Source organism: Heloderma suspectum, chromosome 11 (genome assembly GCF_057233095.1).
Source record: "Heloderma suspectum isolate Gila_16-S chromosome 11, 16-S_ref, whole genome shotgun sequence".
In the NCBI taxonomy this organism is placed as follows: Eukaryota; Metazoa; Chordata; class Lepidosauria; order Squamata; family Helodermatidae; genus Heloderma; species Heloderma suspectum.
The window spans coordinates 15,218,731-15,237,646 of record NC_139468.1 but is presented as its reverse complement, the minus strand read 5'-3'; the positions used below and the strand labels follow the sequence as shown (position 1 = coordinate 15,237,646).

The following is an 18,916-nucleotide window of genomic DNA, read 5'->3' as shown; positions in this document are numbered from 1 at the left end:
ACATAGCCACATGGAGTGGGAGAAAGTGCAGAATTTCATTGATCACGACATGGACATGCTAGTGACACCTCAATGCTCATGCTAACAAGCAGATGCCAGCCCAGTATGTATTGCTAAATGCTCTGTTCCACCTGCTGTGTGCCATGGTCATTAACTCTACAGGCACCGGCTCTCAATTGATTTAAAAGCCGAAAGGGTACATGTGCTTTTGATTAAAGAGATACTAGGAAAAAAAACAATTGGCCCACGCTAGATTATCAACAGTGCAAAAGGTACCTCAGCAGCTGCAGCATATGGAATGGCCACCAGCACACGGCATGGTGCCTTATGTGCATGTGTCAACATGCATGTGCGCTAGAGATGAGAGGCATTTACATCAGGGATGTTGAACCTCAGACCTGTGGGCCAAATCCGGCCCAGCTGGGTTTGGAATCTGGCCCTCCAGGGTTCCCCAGATAGCCACACCCCCTCCTGCTGGCCATGCCCCCTTTCCAATGGAACCAATTCCCTAGGGAGGTGGTGGGCTCTCCCACACTGGAGGCATTCAAGATGAGGCTGGACAGCCATCTGTCAGGGATGCTCTGACTTGGATTCCTGCATTGTGCAGGGGGTTGGATGCGATGGTCTTGTAGGCCCCTTCCAACCCTATGATTCTATGATTCCCCCACCCGTCAATAGCATGGCTTCCCAGTTTTTGCATGCTTTCCCCCCATTCTAAAAAACTGAAATGCCTCTCCTAAGGCTTAGTTATGAGCAGGAAGAGTTTTAAGCTAAAACATACCAATATTTTGCTCCTCCGCTTTTGTTTTTGGCCCTGCCCCTTTGCCTTCGCCCCACGGATCACTGGACTGCCCCTCCCCGAGAGCTTCACTGAAACTGAATTCAGCCCTCAGGCTGGAAGAGGTTCAACAACTTTGATTTACATGGGTGTGCGCTAGAGACAAGAGGTACCCGTTCCCTACTCAGAGATTTAACTTCTTGAAGAGTATTTCCCAAGGTTTGTTTGTTTGTTTGTTTGTTTACAATATTTATATTCTGCTGCACATCAAAGGATTTCAGAGCAGTGAACAATAACAATAAAAGAATAAAACACCATATTAAAACAATTAAAACATTCTAAAAGAAACAGATTCTGAACTTAATAAACCGCAGCTAGCCTCTGAGGAAGGTCTCTCAAAATACCAATGTCTTCAGGAGGCGCCGAAAGCAACACAACGTTGGTGCCTGCCTGAACTCCCTGCCTTCAGAGGTCAGGTGTTTCCCAAGGTGTTCCCCATTGGTGCCCTACTCCCTGCAGACATGTGCCTTTGCCCCCTTTGCTCCTTTGTCCTTCCCCTGAAGGACCACAAGCAGGCATGGGTTCTCCCCTCAGCCAGCCACCTGAACTGTCCTCCCTTTGCAAAGGACTGGATGTGCCCGATCTCATCTGATCTCAGAAGCTAAGCAGGGTCATCCCTGGTTTGTACTTGGATGGGAGACTGCCTGGGAATCAGGCTTCCTGCACTGAGCAGAGGGTTGGACTCGATGGTCTTGTAGGACCCTTCCAGCCCTATGATTCTATGTCTACGAGCTTGCTGCCTCCCAGCCAATCGCATGTGGGTCTGTTCAACCCAACTCTACATTCCGTGGTACAGTTTGGTCATTTTAGACTCTGGCCGTAATGGTCTTCCAGAGGACCCCTGTTTAGATGGGTAAGAACAGATGTGGCAATGAGCTCCTAGCTAGCTCATTTTCCCGTAGACATTCCATAAGCATTTTGGTTATAGACCAAGAAATACATTTAGTGAATTCCCTTGCTTCATTAGTGATCTTGATTTATTATTATGTCTCTTCTTCTTTTCGTTGCTTTTATTTTGTTAACTTTATTTCAAAATACAATTAAAACTTCATGGGGGAAAAAGAAGAAGAAAAAAAAGAAGTAACCGATGTCAGTCGCTCTTACCGGCAATGGAATTTATCAAATCAACTGATTCAATAAACAAGACAAGTGCCACACTAGTCCAGGGCAGGGTATGTGTTTTATACATGGAATAATCATGATAGACATTTTGTGACTGGCCAGGCCCCTCACGGCAGCCATTTCTGGTGGCACCCACGACAAGTCCAAATGTGCCCATGGGCCTGAAAAGGCTTAGGACCCTGGGCAGAGCAGAAATCTGATGAATGACTACTCTGGCAATTCGCAATAACATCATTTTCACAAGGCCTGTGTCAAAGGCCAAAGCAGGGTATAATGATATACCAGGGACAAGAAAATCAGAACATAGGTAGGTAGATAGGTAGGTAGATTGATTAACCCATTAGCATTCAGGTGTGTGTGTGTGAGAGAGACAGACAGACAGACAGACAGAGGTGGATTCTATTTCATTTGATGCATGAGTAACCAAACAAAAGATTTTACACAATTATTTGGAGTTAAAAAAAGTGTTTTTGACACATCTTCCCTCCAATCCCTTTAGTTATAATTAGGTGGCATTAATTAGATCCCCCAGCTAAACAGGCAGATTTAATACATGCTGAGTAGTTTGAGAATCTCCATACTTGCTTATCTTTTTTTTTTTACGATCTAGAAATGAGAGTTCATTTGAAGTGACAAAAATACTCTTATCCATTTCCTGATGTGAAGCACACTATTATATAAATTGAAGGATGGAGATCTGAGCCCAGCGGCATATCGCTGGGAGTTTCATCTTTTTCCAGATCCTGGACCTCTGTTGGTTTTCATTCTTAAAAAATGCAGCTGCTGCTCAGAACTGTTCCAGAGTGAAGACAGATGCATGTCTGAAGGCAACAATAAGAATCATCTGTGACTTAACGGGCTTCTGGATTGGAGGCTGCATGTGCATGTTTGAAAAGCCAGTGGGAAGCTCATTCTGAGACACAGTGTTACAGGATGATAACCAGCCTGAGGTAAAAATATTGCTTGGTAATAAAACAGCCGTGCTTCTGCTGATTATCTTGAACTATTTTTGAATGCTGGAAGCCTTTAAAGGAGAGAGAAAAACTGCTGCTGCTTTTTTTTTTTTACAGCTGCCTTAAATGATCAAATATAGATAGACACGAGTATGTGTGTGTGTGTGTGTGTGTGTGTGTTTATACATCACACACACACATGCGCACACACACTCTCAGACTCCATCTGAACATAGAAATGAAAGTATGCAAACCTTTAAAAGCAGTAACTGTAGAAGGAAAACATTCTGCTTCTCTATTCACATAAACTGGGCAGCAGGTGAATCCCTGGAGGCAATCATTTTGAATTATAATTACAAGAGGAAGTACCTCCTAATTATGACTAACAGCACAGAAATAATCCCAGCAGCTGTTGGTGGAAACACAGGGACTGGTAGAATCATCATGGAATTCCCCCCCCCCCTCACCACTTTAAGTTGAAGGAAGTATTCCATGGATGTACCATATCAAATCACAAGGACAGAACACAAAGTCTTTCAGCAAAGCAGATAAAAGGATTGTGTGCAGAAAAGTCCCCAGGTGCAGTCCTTGGCATCTCCAGTTAAAAGGATCACATAGCAGTTGATGATAAAGAGCTCAACCTGAGACTCAAAAGAGCCACTGACAGTCAGGTGAGGCAATATTGGCCTAGATGTATAATCGTCTGATCAGCTATAAAGCAACTTCCTGTGTCCTGACATTGCAGATGACCATGTTGGTCTATTACAGGCAACCTAATGCCCTCAAGAACTTTTGGATTACAACTCCCGCAATTCCGGATCACTAGCCATGTTAGCTGGGACCTATGGGCACTGCAGTCCAAAATATTTGAAGGACACCAGATTGTCTGCCCCATGTCTATTAGAATGGGTTGGGGAGATCTAAAAATAACAGTACTCGGATACCTTCTTAGCCACGCAGGAAGAAGTGGCATATGGGAATTGTTGCGCAGAGGAGGCAAAACAGAAAGAATTCTGGGGAATGTACATAGAGATATCTGAACACCAAGAAGGAAGAAGAGTGGACGTCACTGAGTATTACAAGCAATGGGACAGTCTTGTGCTACTCACAGGAGACAAGAGTTGACTTGCTTTTTATTTCTACCCCACCCCCTGTGTTGCTGTAGACCAGAGGTAGGCAATCTCATGCTCTCCAGATGGTTTGGAGTACAGCTCCCATAATGTCTGACCATTGGATATGCTGACTAGAGGTTTTGGGGGGGTCATAATCCAAAACATCTGGAAGGCCCAGGTAGTCTACCCCCAATATGGATCATGATTGTCACCAGATCTGCCAACATTTTGTTTGTGAATATGGTTAAACTGAACAGAGTGTGGTGTGGGGGAGGCAAGTGAGAGGAAACCAGAAATCTATCAAAGGGCATTTCAAGAGAGGGGGTAAAAATGTGTGTATATTCAATCGATCCAATTCTTGAAAGCATTTAAAACAAAACGAAACAGCAAGTTTCACTGTGTCTTCAAAGAGTGCACCATCTTGTGCTCCCAATATCTTTATTTTTGCCCACTGGATGATGCCTTGTTAACGTTTCGTTAGTTCTCAGAATTGCCTTTCTTTGGGGTTCAGCTTCTTCTCCAGGCTCTTCTAGGATGTAACATTCAGAGAGGATGTATAAATTATATCAGCCTTCCCCAATCTGGTGCCCTCCAGATGTGCTGAACTATAACTCCCATCATCCCTAGCCAGTGTGGACAGTGGGAATTGTAGTCCAACACCTCTGGAGGACACCAGGTTGGGGAAGGCTGTGTCGAGACATTGTCAAGGTACTCTCAGAAACGCTAAGGGCACCATGCAGTGCAAAGGCAGCCCCCCCACTTAACGCTGCTCGCATGGTCTCAAGGGGGTCTGCAGGAAGGGGCAAGGAGGTACAGTCACCACACCGCCCCCAGATCAGCCACAATCGTGGCATTTCCAGCTTTCTTTCTTTTTTTTAAGAGCAAGTCTCTAGCCCTTGTGGAACCCGAGATATGAGGCAAAATGTGCAGCCACTATTCCGCCCATTTCTTTTGTGAGAAACTAGCCTGTTCCCCCCCCTCATGGATCACTGCCTTTATCCTTGTAGAATCAGGATAAAACACCTTCCTACAGTGCTGGATCCCCTTCATGGATCACTGCCTTGTTGTGGCGAAGGGGCTTGCGGAACTCAGGGAAGCCATAAGCTATGCCATGCAGGGCCACCCAAGACGGACAGGTCATGGCAGAGAGTTCTGACAAAATGTGGTCCACTGGAGAAGGAAATGGCAACCCACTCCAGTATTCTTGCCAAGAAAACCCCATGGAACGTATCACAAGGCTAAAAGATATGACGCCGGAAGATGAGCCCCTCAGGTCGGAAGGTGTCCAATATACTACTGGGGAAGAGCAGAGGGAATTTCCAAGTAGCACCAGAAAGAGTGAAGTGGCTGGGCCAAAGCCGAAAGGACGCTCAGCTGTGGATGTGTCCGGTGGTGAAAAGAAAGTCCGATGCTGTAAAAACAATACTGTTTAGGAACCTGGAATGTAAGATCAATGTATCAAGGTAAGCTGGAGGTGGTCAAACATGAGATGGCAAGATTGAACATCGACACCTTGGGAGTCAGCGAACTAAAATGGACAGGCATGGGCGAATGTAATTCAGGTGACCATTATATCTACTACTGTGGGCAAGAATCCCTTAGAAGAAATGGAGTAGCATTCATAGTCAATAAAAGGGTGGGAAAAGCAGTACTGGGGTACAATCTCAAAAATGATAGAATGATCTCAGTACGAATCCAAGGCAAACCATTCAACATCACAGTAATTCAAGTCTATGCCCCAACCACTGAGGCCGAAGAAGCTGAGGTTGATCGGTTCTATGAAGACCTACAACACCTTCTAGAACTAACACCAAAAAAAGATGTCCTCTTCATCATAGGGGATTGGAATGCTAAAGTAGGAAGTCAAGAAATCACCGGGATAACAGGCAAGCATGGCTTTGGTGTACAAAATGAAGCAGGACAAAGGCTAATAGAGTTTTGCCAAAAGAACACGCTGATCATAGCAAACACTCTTTTCCAACAGCACAAGAGGCGACTCTACACAGGGACATCACCAGATGGTCAATATCGAAATCAGATTGATTATGTCCTTTGCAGCCAAAGATGGAGAAGCTCTATACAGTCAGTAAAAACAAGACCTGGAGCTGACTGTGGCTCAGTTCATGAGCTTCTTATTGCAAAATTTCAGCTTAAATTGAAGAACGTAGGGAAAACCACTAAACCATTCAGTAGGACCTAAATCATATCCCTTATGAATATACAGAGGAGGTGACAAATAGATTTCAGGGATTAGACCTGATAGACAGAGTGCCTGAGGAACTATGGATGGAGGTACGTAACATTGTTCAGGAGGCAGCAACTCAATCCATCCCAAAGAAAAAGAAATGCAAGAAAGCCAAGCGGCTGTCTGAGGAGGCTTTACAAGTAGCTGAGGAAAGAAGGGAAGCGAAAAGCAAGGGAGAAAGGGGAAGATATAGCCAACTGAATGCAGAGTTCCAGAGAATAGCAAGGAGAGACAAGAAGGCCTTCTTAAATGAACAATGCAAAGAAATCGAGGAAAACAACAGAATGGGAAAGACTAGAGATCTCTTCAAGAAAATTGGAGATCTCAAGGGAACGTTTTGTGCAAAGACGGGCATGATAAAGGACAAAGAAGGCAGGGACCTAACAGAAGCAGATGAGATTAAGAAGAGGTGGAAAGAATACACAGAAGAACTATACAGGAAAGATCTGAATGTCCCTGATAGCCATGATAGTGTGGTCACTGAACTTGAGCCGGACATCCTCGAGAGTGAAGTCAAGTGGGCCTTAGGAAGCATTGCTAACAACAAAGCTAGCGGAGATGACAGTATTCCAGCTGAGCTATTTAAGATCCTAAAAGATGATGCTGTTAAAGTGCTGCACTCAATATGCCAACAATTTTGGAACACTCAACAATGGCCACAAGACTGGAAAAGGTCAGTTTACATTCCAATTGCAAAGAAGGGCAACGCCAAAGAGTGTTCAAACTACCGTACAATTGCACTCATTTCACATGCCAGCAAGGTTATACTCAAAATCCTACAAGCTAGGCTTCAGCAGTATGTGAACCGAGAACTACCAGAAGTACAAGCTGGGTTTCGAAGAGGCAGAGGAACTAGAGATCAAATCGCCAACATTCACTGGATCATGGAGAAAGCAAGAGAATTCCAGAAAAACGTCTATTTCTGCTTCATTGACTATGCTAAAGCCTTTGATTGTGTGGATCACAACAAACTGTGGCAAATTTTTAGATGGGAGTCCCAGACCACCTCACCTGTCTCCTGAAAAACCTGTATGAGGGTCAAGAAGCAACAGTAAGAACTGGACATGGAACAACCGATTGGTTCAAAATTGGGAAAGGAGTACAACAAGGCTGTATATTGTCGCCCTGCTTATTTAACTTATATGCAGAGTACATCATGAGAAACACCGGGTTGGATGAATCACAGGTCGGAATTAAGATTGCTGGGAGAATTATCAACAACCTCAGATATGCAGACGATACCACCCTAATGGCAGAAAACGGAGGATCTAAAGAGCCTCTTGTTGAGGGTGAAAGTGGTGAGTGCAAAAGCTGGTTTGAAACTCAACATTAAAAAAACTAAAATCATGGCATCTGGCCCCATCACTTCCTGGCATATAGAAGGGGAAGAAATGGAAGCAGTGACAGATTTTATTTTCTTAGGTTCCAAGATCACAGCAGACAGTGACTGTAGCCATGAAATTAAAAGACGCTTGCTCCTGGGGAGGAAAGCTATGGCCAACCTAGACAGCATAGTAAGAAGCAGAGACATCACCTTGCCGACAAATGTCCGTATAATCAAAGCTATGGTTTTCCCAGTAGTAACGTATGGCTGTGAGAGCTGGACTATAAGGAAGGCTGAGCGCCGAAGAATCGATGCTTTCGAACTGTGGTGCTGGAGAAGACTCTTAGGAGTCCCCTGGACTGCAAGGAGGTCAAATCAGTCAATCCTAAAGGAAATCAACCCTGAATGCTCATTGGAAGGACAGATACTGAAGCTGAAGCTCCAATATTTTGGCCACCTAATGCGAAGAGAAAACTCCCTGGAAAAGACCCTGATGCTGGGAAAGATTGAAGGCAAAAGGAGAAGGGGACGGCAGAGGATGAGATGGCTAGATAGCATCACGGATGCAATGAATATGGACTTGAGCACACTCCGGGAGAGAGCGCAGGACAGGAAGGCCTGGCGTGCTATGGTCCATGGGGTCATGAAGAGTTGGACACAACTGAACAACAACAACAACAAAGCCTGCTCCTGTCGTTCAGCGTTTTTAGCCAATAAATGAAATCATAGCAATGCTTAACACACCTGGTATCAGAATGTGTTAACCCTCCTGGGTGTGTTAAGCCTTTTGGGGGGCTTCCCTGTTAGGAAGTAATTACAGCATCATTTAAAAAAATATTTCTAGAAATCCAGGAGTTTAGCATAGCTGAGTTTGGGCACTAGTGTGTCTCCCCCAAAACTGGAAGGTAGCAGAAAAATTATCTTGACAATATGTGCAACTAAAGTTAATAATTAATATTCCTATATTGCAGGAGGTAGGGCTGTGGCTGAGAGAGTGTGCATTACACCTGGCTTTTTACAAAAGCCTTTGAGGGCTAAATGCATTCCCTAACACATTGCTTTAACTGTTTTATTGTTTTAGATTTTAACTGGTTTTAGCTTGTTTAATAGTTTAATATGTTTTTGTGTTTAAATTATTTATTGTTTTATACTGTTTAAATTGATTTTATCTGTATGCCGCCCTGAGATCTTAATGATATACGGCAGGATAGAAATGTTTCAAATAATGAAATAAATAAATACACCAGTCCTGCACCAGCCCAGTGTTTTTATTCCCATTTTGCAGGGGGTTGGGTAGTGTAGTGTAAGACAATACCTGCATTTGTCTTACGATTATGTTGATTCCTCAAAGTTGTTTTTAGATATATGTTGTCTCTGAGTATACTGTCTGTTTGTGTGTTTTTATGTACATGGTTTTTAAATTTTGTCTACTGTCTGTTTAATGTTTTTAATCTTTGTAAACCACCCAGAGAGCTTCGGCTATGGGGCAGTATGGAAATGTATAATAATAATAATAATAATAATAATAATAATAAATAAAATAACTCTGCAGTGTAGTCCAGCATTGTTATCCAGTCTCCTGGTGTGTGTGGGTTGCTTATGCGTATCTAGCTTTAAGAGAAACTGCCATTTTTAGCTCTTGCAGGAGGCCCAAGTGGAGCCTCTCCCCATCTCTCTTTGAGTGCAGACCTTGGCGCTGAGACACCGTGCCAAGCAGCTCCTCCGAAGTTAGTGTTTTCTCATGTATTGCAATGATAAATAATCCTGTCGTGAAGGTTACTGCATGAATCTAAATCTACTGTGTGTTGTCTACAGAGCAGAGCCTAGGAGTGGATTGCAAGCAGAGAAGGTCACTCCATTCTCCCTCCCCTCCATTAACCACACCATTCACCCTTCTAATGCTCATTGGTCCAAGGGTCATTACAGCAGTGAAAGGAGTCAGGAAAAGAATTGAGGGTTTCAGCTGCAGGTAGAGATAGACATCAGGTCTACCCACTGAGAAAGAACAGAGGGGTAGACCTGGTACACAAATTTCTCAGAAGCCACGTCTACCTATCTTTGCAGACATGGTGCCCAGGCCTTGTCCTTCTCAGTCAGCAGATCTACCAGAAATGGTGGACCTTTCCTCTGATGCTATCGGGGTTGTTGCTGTTGTTGTTTTAAGTGCAACCCTATGCAAAATGTGCAGTTCCAGGAAAAATTTGAAGTTCCAAAAGAACATTGCTGCAGTTCAAAATTCAAGTCATGCAAACGCGGTATTATTAGCTGCTGTAAAAAGTGGCTGATACCAATGTGAACAGTAAAGTGACTAGTCCAAGCTCCTCTAGAACCCTGTGCCTTAATCATGTATACCCATTTCTTCCCACTATGGTAATGACAGTCCCCACAGACTCAATTGCTACTCACTACAGCTGCCTCCCCTAACCTGGTGCCCTCTAAATGTTTTGGACTTCAGCACCCATCAACCCCAGCCAGCATGGCCAATGGTCAGGGATGCTGGGAGTTGTAGTCCAAAATATCTGGAAGGCACCAGGTTAGGGAAAAATGCTCTAGAAAGGGTTCACAAATGTTCCCAGGATCTTTCCAAGCAAAACATGCAAAGTTGTCAATATTATGATAAGGGCAGTGATGCCAGAAAATATCCAATATGATATTCTTAAGACAGCTGTACTTTGTGTATTTGGCTTTTTTCTCTGGTTCCTAGAGCTGAATCTACACATGGCAGTTTTACCATTATCATACTGCAATGACAACTATTGGTACACATGATACCAGTGGGCACCAATAGTTATCAATGCAGTATGGCAACTGTAAAACTGCCATGTGTAGATTCAGCCTAGGTGTGCGTGTGTTTTATCCCTCACTCCAAATGAAATTTTGTTGGAATTCATGATGTTTCTTGAATATAACACTCTTTTGCATTCGTGCTATTCAATTCTCGGGATCTTCTACTACTGATTAAAGGTAGCCGCTGGCGAGATCACATCACTCCAGTGCTGAAGGAGTTGCACTGGTTACCAGTTGTTTTCCGGGCCAAATTCAAGGTGTTGGTTTTGACCTTTAAAACCCTATATGGTTCCGGCTCAGCCTACCTCAAGGAGCGCCTCCAGCAACACCAGACAGGCCGCTTAACAAGATCAGCCTCGGATGGCCTTCTCTCTGTCCCATCAGCCAGGACAGCTAGACTGGTGGGGATGAGGGAGAGGGCCTTTTCTGTAGTGGCCCCCACTCTGTGGAACTCCCTCCCTAGGGAACTCCGTCATGCCCCCTCTTTAATGAGCTTCTGTCGTGCATTAAAAACGTGGCTGTTCAGGCAGGCATTTGGGGTGGGTTAGGGTATTTTAGAAAATGTTTTTATTGTAGAATTTTATTGTTTTATTGTATGTTGTACATCACCCAGAGTGGCTGGGTGACCAGCCAGATGGGCGATTAATAAATTAAATAATAAAATTAAATAATAAATAATAAATACTGCGAGTGGACTTCTAAATGTTGTGGATAGTGATGCTAACCAGCAAAGCACACACAGAAGGAAAGTGCACAGGTGTGTTGTAGTGGTACATACTATGCACGTGAATTACAACCACAAATTGCTGTGAACTGCAGCTCCCCCCCCCCTCGCCCCAATCCTGGAAAATTCCTGTGGATGCCCATATGAGGTTTGTTTTGAGTGGTTGATAACCTGTCATCAGACAATTGTGTGTTTCTAGTCCATCTCTCTAGCCCAAAGGACAAACAGCCTTTTGGGTTTTACACTGGTGGAAGGCAGACAATGGCAGAAGAAATTAATACAACTGGGGCAGATAAGCTGGTGCCATTCCAGTGTTTTGGACTACAGCTCCCATTAATCCTGGACCCCTGGCCATACTGACTGGAGCTTCTGAGTGGTAGGCCAACACATATGGTTGCTGATCCCTGAAATACAGCACGCAGAAGGCAAAGTAGAACCGCTGGCCGTCCTTCACAGTAGGAAACCTTGGTACGGAAATAACAAATGCTTTCTTATCTTTGTGGGTGAAAAGATTGGAGGGTATTTGCCCTCCCTCCCCCACAAGACCCTCCTGGAGTCCTGCCACATTTCTAGAGAGCTTGGGCAAAGAGTAATACAACCAGCCACATTCCAAGCTGCTTCTTTGCACCACTCTGGCTGGCTTGTTAGTTTCATGGACAATATTGCGGATGCTGACAGTCACGGTTGGCACAGGAATCTCCCTCCTAGCCATCACGCCCTGGTGCTTTGTGTCAATTGTCAACTAACCTGGCAGACTGGTTCAACCCCTCCCCCACCCCACCATGCCTTTTTCAGCCAAAACAGGAGCCCCAGCCCCACACACCTGCAAGGAAGGGGGTTTATTGACAGATTTGGTAATTGCGTAAAAGCTGTAATCAAGTAATGAGAAGGAGTCAGGGCTACAACAATGGCATATTCCAGAATGGACTTCTCATCCACTCATTTCAAGAAGTAAGAGGGGAAGTAAAAGAACAATCGTATATGCAGGGCCATCGCATCCCTGCCCAAAGCCTTCATAGGAGGCCAAATCTGTAGCACAAACAATGTTGTAGCCGAGGCAGGGCATGCCGGGTCCGAGCACCAGGATGATTTGATTACCAGGGATGAACGTAAGAACATAAGATGGGCGATGCTGGATCACAGCAAGGGTCCATCTAGTCCAGCATTCTTGTTCACACAGTGGCCAACCAGCTGTCGACCAGGAACCCACAAGCCTGGCATGAGCACAACAGCACCCTCCCACCCATGTTCCCCAACAACTGGTGCATATAGGCTCACTGCCTCTGGTACTGGAGGTAGCACACAGCCATCAAGACTAGTAGCCATTGATAGCATTTTCCTCCAGGAATTTGTCCAACCCGCTTTTAAAGCCAACCAATTTGATGGCCATCACTACATCCTGTGGTAGCAAATTCCATAGTTTAACTATAGCAGATTATATCAACTGCCACCCCATCCGGCTTTCATGGTCACTCTGAGCTTAGCTGCAATCCTTACAGTTTCTGGGAGAGTAATGGATTTCCACACCAGCAATATATTGTTCCTTGTTGCAATGCCAAGTATTTTGGGGTGGCGGTCCTGAATGGACAACTAAGAACCATTCGGTTTCCAAAAAACTGGTTCCTGGTGGAGATAAAAACTTTTAGGACCGGTTTGTTGATATGGATCTAGATGGCTGCCTGCACTTTTGGACTCTCCTTGGGGCATGGCTGTGGGGACTGTCAGGAGGAGCATCTACACTTCAGAATTTACCACTACACTATAGGGATATCAGAGAAATCTGCAGCAGAATCAAACAAGTTTTGTTGTTGTTCAGTCGGTCAGTCGTGTCCGACTCTTCGTGACCCCATGGACCATAGCACGCCAGGCCTTCCTGTCCCGCGCTCTCTCCCGGAGTGTGCTCAAGTCCATATTCATTGCATCGGTGATGCTATCTAGCCATCTCATCCTCTGCCGTCCCCTTCTCCTTTTGCCTTCAGTCTTTCCCAGCATCAGGGTCTTTTCCAGGGAGTTTTCTCTTCGCATTAGGTGGCCAAAATATTGGAGCTTCAGCTTCAGTATCTGTCCTTCCAATGAGCACTCAGGGTTGATTTCCTTTAGGATTGACTGATTTGACCTCCTTGCAGTCCAGGGGACTCATCAGAGTCTTCTCCAGCACCACAGTTCGAAAGCATCAATTCTTCGGCACTCAGCCTTCCTTATAGTCCAGCTCTCACAGCCATACATTACTACTGGGAAAACCATAGCTTTGATTAGATGGACCTTTGTCGGCAAGGTGATGTCTCTGCTTCTTACTATGCTGTCTAGGTTTGCCATAGCTTTCCTCCCAAGAAGCAAGCGTCTTTTAATTTCATGGCTACAGTCACCGTCTGCGGTGATCTTGGAGCCCAAGAAAGTAAAATCTGTCACTGCTTCCATTTCTTCCCCTTCTATATGCCAGGAAGTGATAGGGCCAGATGCCATGATTTTAGTTTTTTTAATGTTGAGTTTCAAACCAGCTTTTGCACTCTCCTCTTTCACCCTCAACAAGAGGCTCTTTAGATCCTCTTCGCTTTCTGCCATTAGGGTGGTATCGTCTGCATATCGGAGGTTGTTGATAATTCTCCCAGCAATCTTAATTCTGACCTCTGTTGTTGTTTACTTTCTGGAATTTTATGCAAATTTAGTCATACAAAAATACATAAAATAATAGTAATAAGAATAAGAATAACCACCACCACCACTGGCTGAAAATACACATTTTCCCCATAGGCTAGAGCATGCAAATGTGCATTTTGGGGAGCATTTGCACATTTTGGGGAAAGATTTGTCATTGGGGGGGCAGAATTTGTTGCATTTTTGCAACTGCAAATTTGCACAGATGTGAATTTGTGCAAGTTTGGGAAATGGGAAAAAATCTGATTCTGCCAATGAGCGGATGATGGAGCTAAAGGCACCTGACAATCCATGAAACACAGACAGAACAGATTTTACAAAATCCATACCTCCCTACTACTCTACTGGTCCCAGGTTCTATCCCTGGCACCCCCATGGAGAAAGATTCCTGTCTGAAATTCCGTACAGCTGCTACCAGGAAGCATCAACCCGCCTCCCCCAACCTGGTGCCCTCTAGATGGTTTTGGACTACAACTCCCAGGATTTCTGACCCTTGGCCATGCTGGCTGGGGCTGATTAAAGTCCAAAACATTTGGAGCCCACCAGGTTGGGAGGGACTGGTTTATGGTGTAGGCAACACTGATCTAGGTGGGCCAATGGAAACAAGGAAGCTTCCTGGATTGTTTCAAGATAACGAGGAGCCAAGAAAGGCAACTGCTGACAGCCTTGATGGGTTGTGTCTACTGGCACACACATGTCTGGAGATTGGAGATAAGGGGAAAGCACTTTGGGATAAGGTTCCTTCTACAGCAGCCCCTTTCCCTGGGCATCTGATGGTGCCTTCACCCCGAGGAGAAGCAAAGAGCAAGGGTCCAAGAGGAATATGCTCCTGCTGTTGAATTCCTGACACTTCTGGGAGCGAGTTGAAGATGTCTGTGGTGCATTAAGTGGATAATGGCTTTATGTGAGTCATTGTAGGAGAGCTGGATCTTAGAGTGGTACAGCAGGAAGGAAAAGAGGTGGTTCTGAAGTTTATTCCGTTGCACACAGTGCATAGTTAAACTATGGAATTCGCTACCACAAGATGTAGTGACGGCCACCAATCTGGATGGCTTTAAAAGGGGGTTTGATAAATTCTTGGAGGAGAAGGCCATCAAAGGCTAGTAGTCCTAATGGTTATGTGCTACCTCCAGTATCAGAGGCAGTAAGCCTATGTACACCAGTTGCTGGGGAACATGGGTAGGAGGGTGCTGTTGCGCTCATGCCCTGCTTGTGGGTTCCTGGTCGACAGCTGGTTGGCCACTATGTGAACAGAATGCTGGACTCAGTGGAGCCTTGGTCTGATCCAGCAGGGCTCTTCTCATGTTCTTATGTGTGGAAAGTAGCTTGGCATAAGCTGGGCTCTAGTTTATTTCATTTTATTTATCAATTTATGAGTTGTCTTTCAGCCTAAAAAGGGCCCCGAAAGTGACTTAGTTAAAACTTACAACATTTTAAAAACTTTTTAAAAAACCCTTAAAATTTTAATAACAATTTGAAAACTTTAAAACAGCACCCACAGCAGAAATTGGGAGCAGGACAGAATCTTAGAAACAGAGTGTGGAGCTGAGAGATTTAGGATGCAACCCCTTGTATGTTTAGACAGATTAAATGTCAGGGAGTTCTGGGTGTCTTGCTACATGGAAGGGGAATGTCTCCAGATACAAGGTCTCAATTATATATTAATTCACATATTAGTTTCAAGCACAATCCTATGCATACTTAGACAGAAAAAAGGCCCACAATTCCCAGCATTCCCCAGCCAATCCTATGCATGAGTAGACAGAAAAAAGTCCTACAACTTCCAGCATGGCTCAAGAATACTGGGAGTTGTAGGACTTTTTACTCTTTAAACATGCATAGGGTTGCACCCTTAAAATGCTAAAAATTCATGCAAAACAAACACATTTTAACTGCTTGCTTAAAAGGGGCCTTAACTTGATTTGGGAGAGAGTTCCACAGCTGGGATGCTGCCACAGAGAAGGCTCCATGTTCCCAACAACTTAACCAGTCTTGGAGGGATATATAGGAGGCCAGCAAAGATCTTAAACTACAGGCAGGTTCATATGGGAGGAGGTGTTATTTCAAATATCCTGACCCCAAGCCATTTAGGGCTTTATAGGGGAGCCCCAGCACCTTGAATTGTGTCTGGAAACTGATTGATAGTCAGTGAAGTTGATACAGGACTGTGTAATATGGTCAATGAAGTATACACAAGAAAGCAATCTGGCCGCAGCATTTTTAATTTTTTTAGTTAGGGCTGACCACTTAGCGTTTGGGTGGCCCTAATCAAGACCTTGTATTCATGCACTATGAATACTGATGTATTCGAATCAGTCCGTTCTAGTCAATGTCAGTTTCACATGTGTTTAGTTATAAGTCTGTTCCATTCCATTTCTTTAAGGGAGAAATTAAATGGCTATCTCTATTTCTGTTGTCCTTCCATTGGCAGGCAAAGATGATTTTATTCAGGCAGACCTTTGGCTTTTAAGCTGACTTGTTTGCAGAAGTGAGTGCTGTTTATTTGTTTATTTATTGTTTATTGATGTCTTTTTCATTGATTTGCTTTTATGTTTTAATTATAATTTTGTGTTTTGTTGTCTTCAGCATCATTTGTAATGGAAAGGCGACATAAACATTTAATAAGAGAAATAAAGAAAATCTGTGAACTTGCCTTTTACGTTCATATTTTGAATATGCATTTCTTACAGTGCAATCCTACTTGGTGCAGAGCAGAGATCCGAAGATGGACAAAGTCCATCTCAGCTCTGCTACAGGTTAGGCTGAGAGCCAATGTGGTGTAGCGATTAGAGTGTTAGACTGGGACTTGGGAGATCTGGGTTCTGATCCCCACTTGGCCATGAAGCTCACTGGATGACTTTGGGCCACTCATGGACTCTCAGCCTAACCCACCTCACAGGGTTGTTGTGAGGATAATATGGAGAGGAAGATCACATATGCTGGAAGACAGGGATATAAATGTAACAAATAAATAAATAAATAAATAAAACTGCCACATGTGAAGGTAAGTGTCTGGCATGGCAGAAGTGAGGGAGGAGTGGTGTTTATGGTTTGTGGTCCTTGTCAGGGTTCCCCTTATGACCTGGACCCCCTGAGCAACTCCTTAAGGATCTCTCGCCTCCTTAAGAGTCCCACTTTCCTTCTTTTACCTTCCCCTTTCTAATAATGTGGGTTTTAGGCTGTAGACATGGGGTGGCTGGCCCTCTAGAGACAGATTTAACTACAACAGTTTACTGGTAAATTAAAGCAAGCAAATCACAACTAAAGATATTTACATGATAGAGCTGAGTGATACAAAAGGCATTAAGAGAAAATAAAAGTTGCTAAATGCATGTTCCTTTACCCTAGCTGTACCTAGTCTCCTCCAGGCAGCTTCTTCCTGCTCCCTCTTCAGGCTCTGCTCTTCCTGATCCTCTTGCTCTCTTTATATGCCCTCCTCCCTCAGAACTGAAAGTACTGCTTCAACCCTGAAGAACTGAAACTTAACTGGGGAAATGAAACTGAAACTTAACCAGGGAAACGAAACTACTACTCTCAGTGATACGCCCTCCCAACAAAAAAAAATTCCAGGCCTCTAGGCCTCACTTTTTCTTTTCCTTGCCCCTGTAGGCCTCAAACCTTCACAGTCCCCTCCCAAGCCATTTTTTTTTAGTAATTCCCTCCCACTGAAAGCAATGCCCCCATACCAGATCACAAGCATCATCCAGGTCAGGTCCACTGTGGGGCGGCTTGTCAGGAATGAATCTGAGTGTGTGGAGATGTCTGGCAGCTCAGATTCAGAATGAGAACAGCCAGAACAGAGGGAGGCAAACTCCCCAGTGAGCCCAGATACAGAAACTTTCTTCCTAGGACCCTGACACACAGATGGCGCAGGCTGAATGGCTCCCCCATTCCTCCACCATGAGAACTCAAGTTTCAGAGGAGGAGGAGGGCAAGGGGCATGACTTGAGGGATGCTTGGATCCGTCGCAGAGCAAAGCAGGAAAAGTTAGGGGCAGGGCTCAGACTCTCTGCCAGGTTGGCCGCTTGTGGAAGCCAATGTAGGAGGGAGCCACCCTAAGGGAGGGGCATCCCCATGAAGCTAGTCTGGCCGTGAAGTTCTTGCCCAGACTGCTGGTGACGTCTCTAACTTCTACTTCATTTCCTCTATTCATATTCATAGATGTGTGGATTAGCTGGTTCTATGCAGTCTGAGAGTTTCCTAGAATTTGCATTTGTAATGGAGCTAGTCCTCAACCAATAAAGTAGTGCTAGCCTGGAGCTCTGTCTCCTAGGGCATGTTGATTGTGAAGGAAGAGGACGGAGGGACATGACACTGCTTTTCCTTAAAATAAAAGTGGCCACATTTCTTCTGAAGAGTGCTTTACATGCGGTTTGTTCCTGAGGGTCAAACATGCAGTTTGACCCCCTAGGACAAGGCATCCAACACACAGAAGAGTTTGTAGGAGTGCGTAAGTTTCAGCCTGCCTGGGATGTTATTTTCCAACCAAAACAGAGACACAAAACCAATCTAGGGCGGCCACTGACGCATCACCAAAGAAGAAGAAATGCATCGCTGAAACAAAAGTCAAAAGAGGATGATGATTTCCACTGAATGTGCATATGCTAAATCAGGTGCATAGAAGCAAATTTAGAGATAATTACTATAATTTTGATAGATATCCATCTCGCTGGAATGGGGAGGACTGGGGCCAGGTGACTTGTGTGCCTGATGCTCAGTCTGCTGGCCAGGGACTCACTGCTGATGGGCAAGTTCAAGGCCCCTGCTTTTCAATGGAGACTTTTTTTCATTTTTAACCCCCCCCCCCCGCAGAGTGTGCTGGAAGTTTTTTGGGGGGTGGGGGGATGAGTGCAATGGCCCAGATCCAAATTGGGAGTGCCTGCACTTATACAAGAGTAAATAATAAGACAAGCCTCAGCTGCACACTATGCGATCAACGTGACATGTTGTTTGACTCTTAGGGTGCTTGACCTTGGACAGGACAGACATTCAAAGAGGGGGTCCCTTGAATCAGAGGACTGTCCTCTCTGAAGTAGGGCACATGGCCACCCTAAATCAGTTCCTTGGCGGCTGAAGGATTAAACACTGGTTTCTGGACCTTTTTGTGGGTCTTCTACCTCCTATTTGCTGGCAGCAGAGCAAATACTAAATTAATA

General features: G+C 44.6%; 1 protein-coding gene across 1 annotated transcript in view; it reads right to left on the bottom strand.

Annotated features, from left to right (window-relative positions):
- HCN4 (hyperpolarization activated cyclic nucleotide gated potassium channel 4) overlaps positions 1-18,916 on the bottom strand; it is a 160,934-nt gene that overhangs the window by 68,690 nt on the left and 73,328 nt on the right. The window lies entirely within an intron of this gene.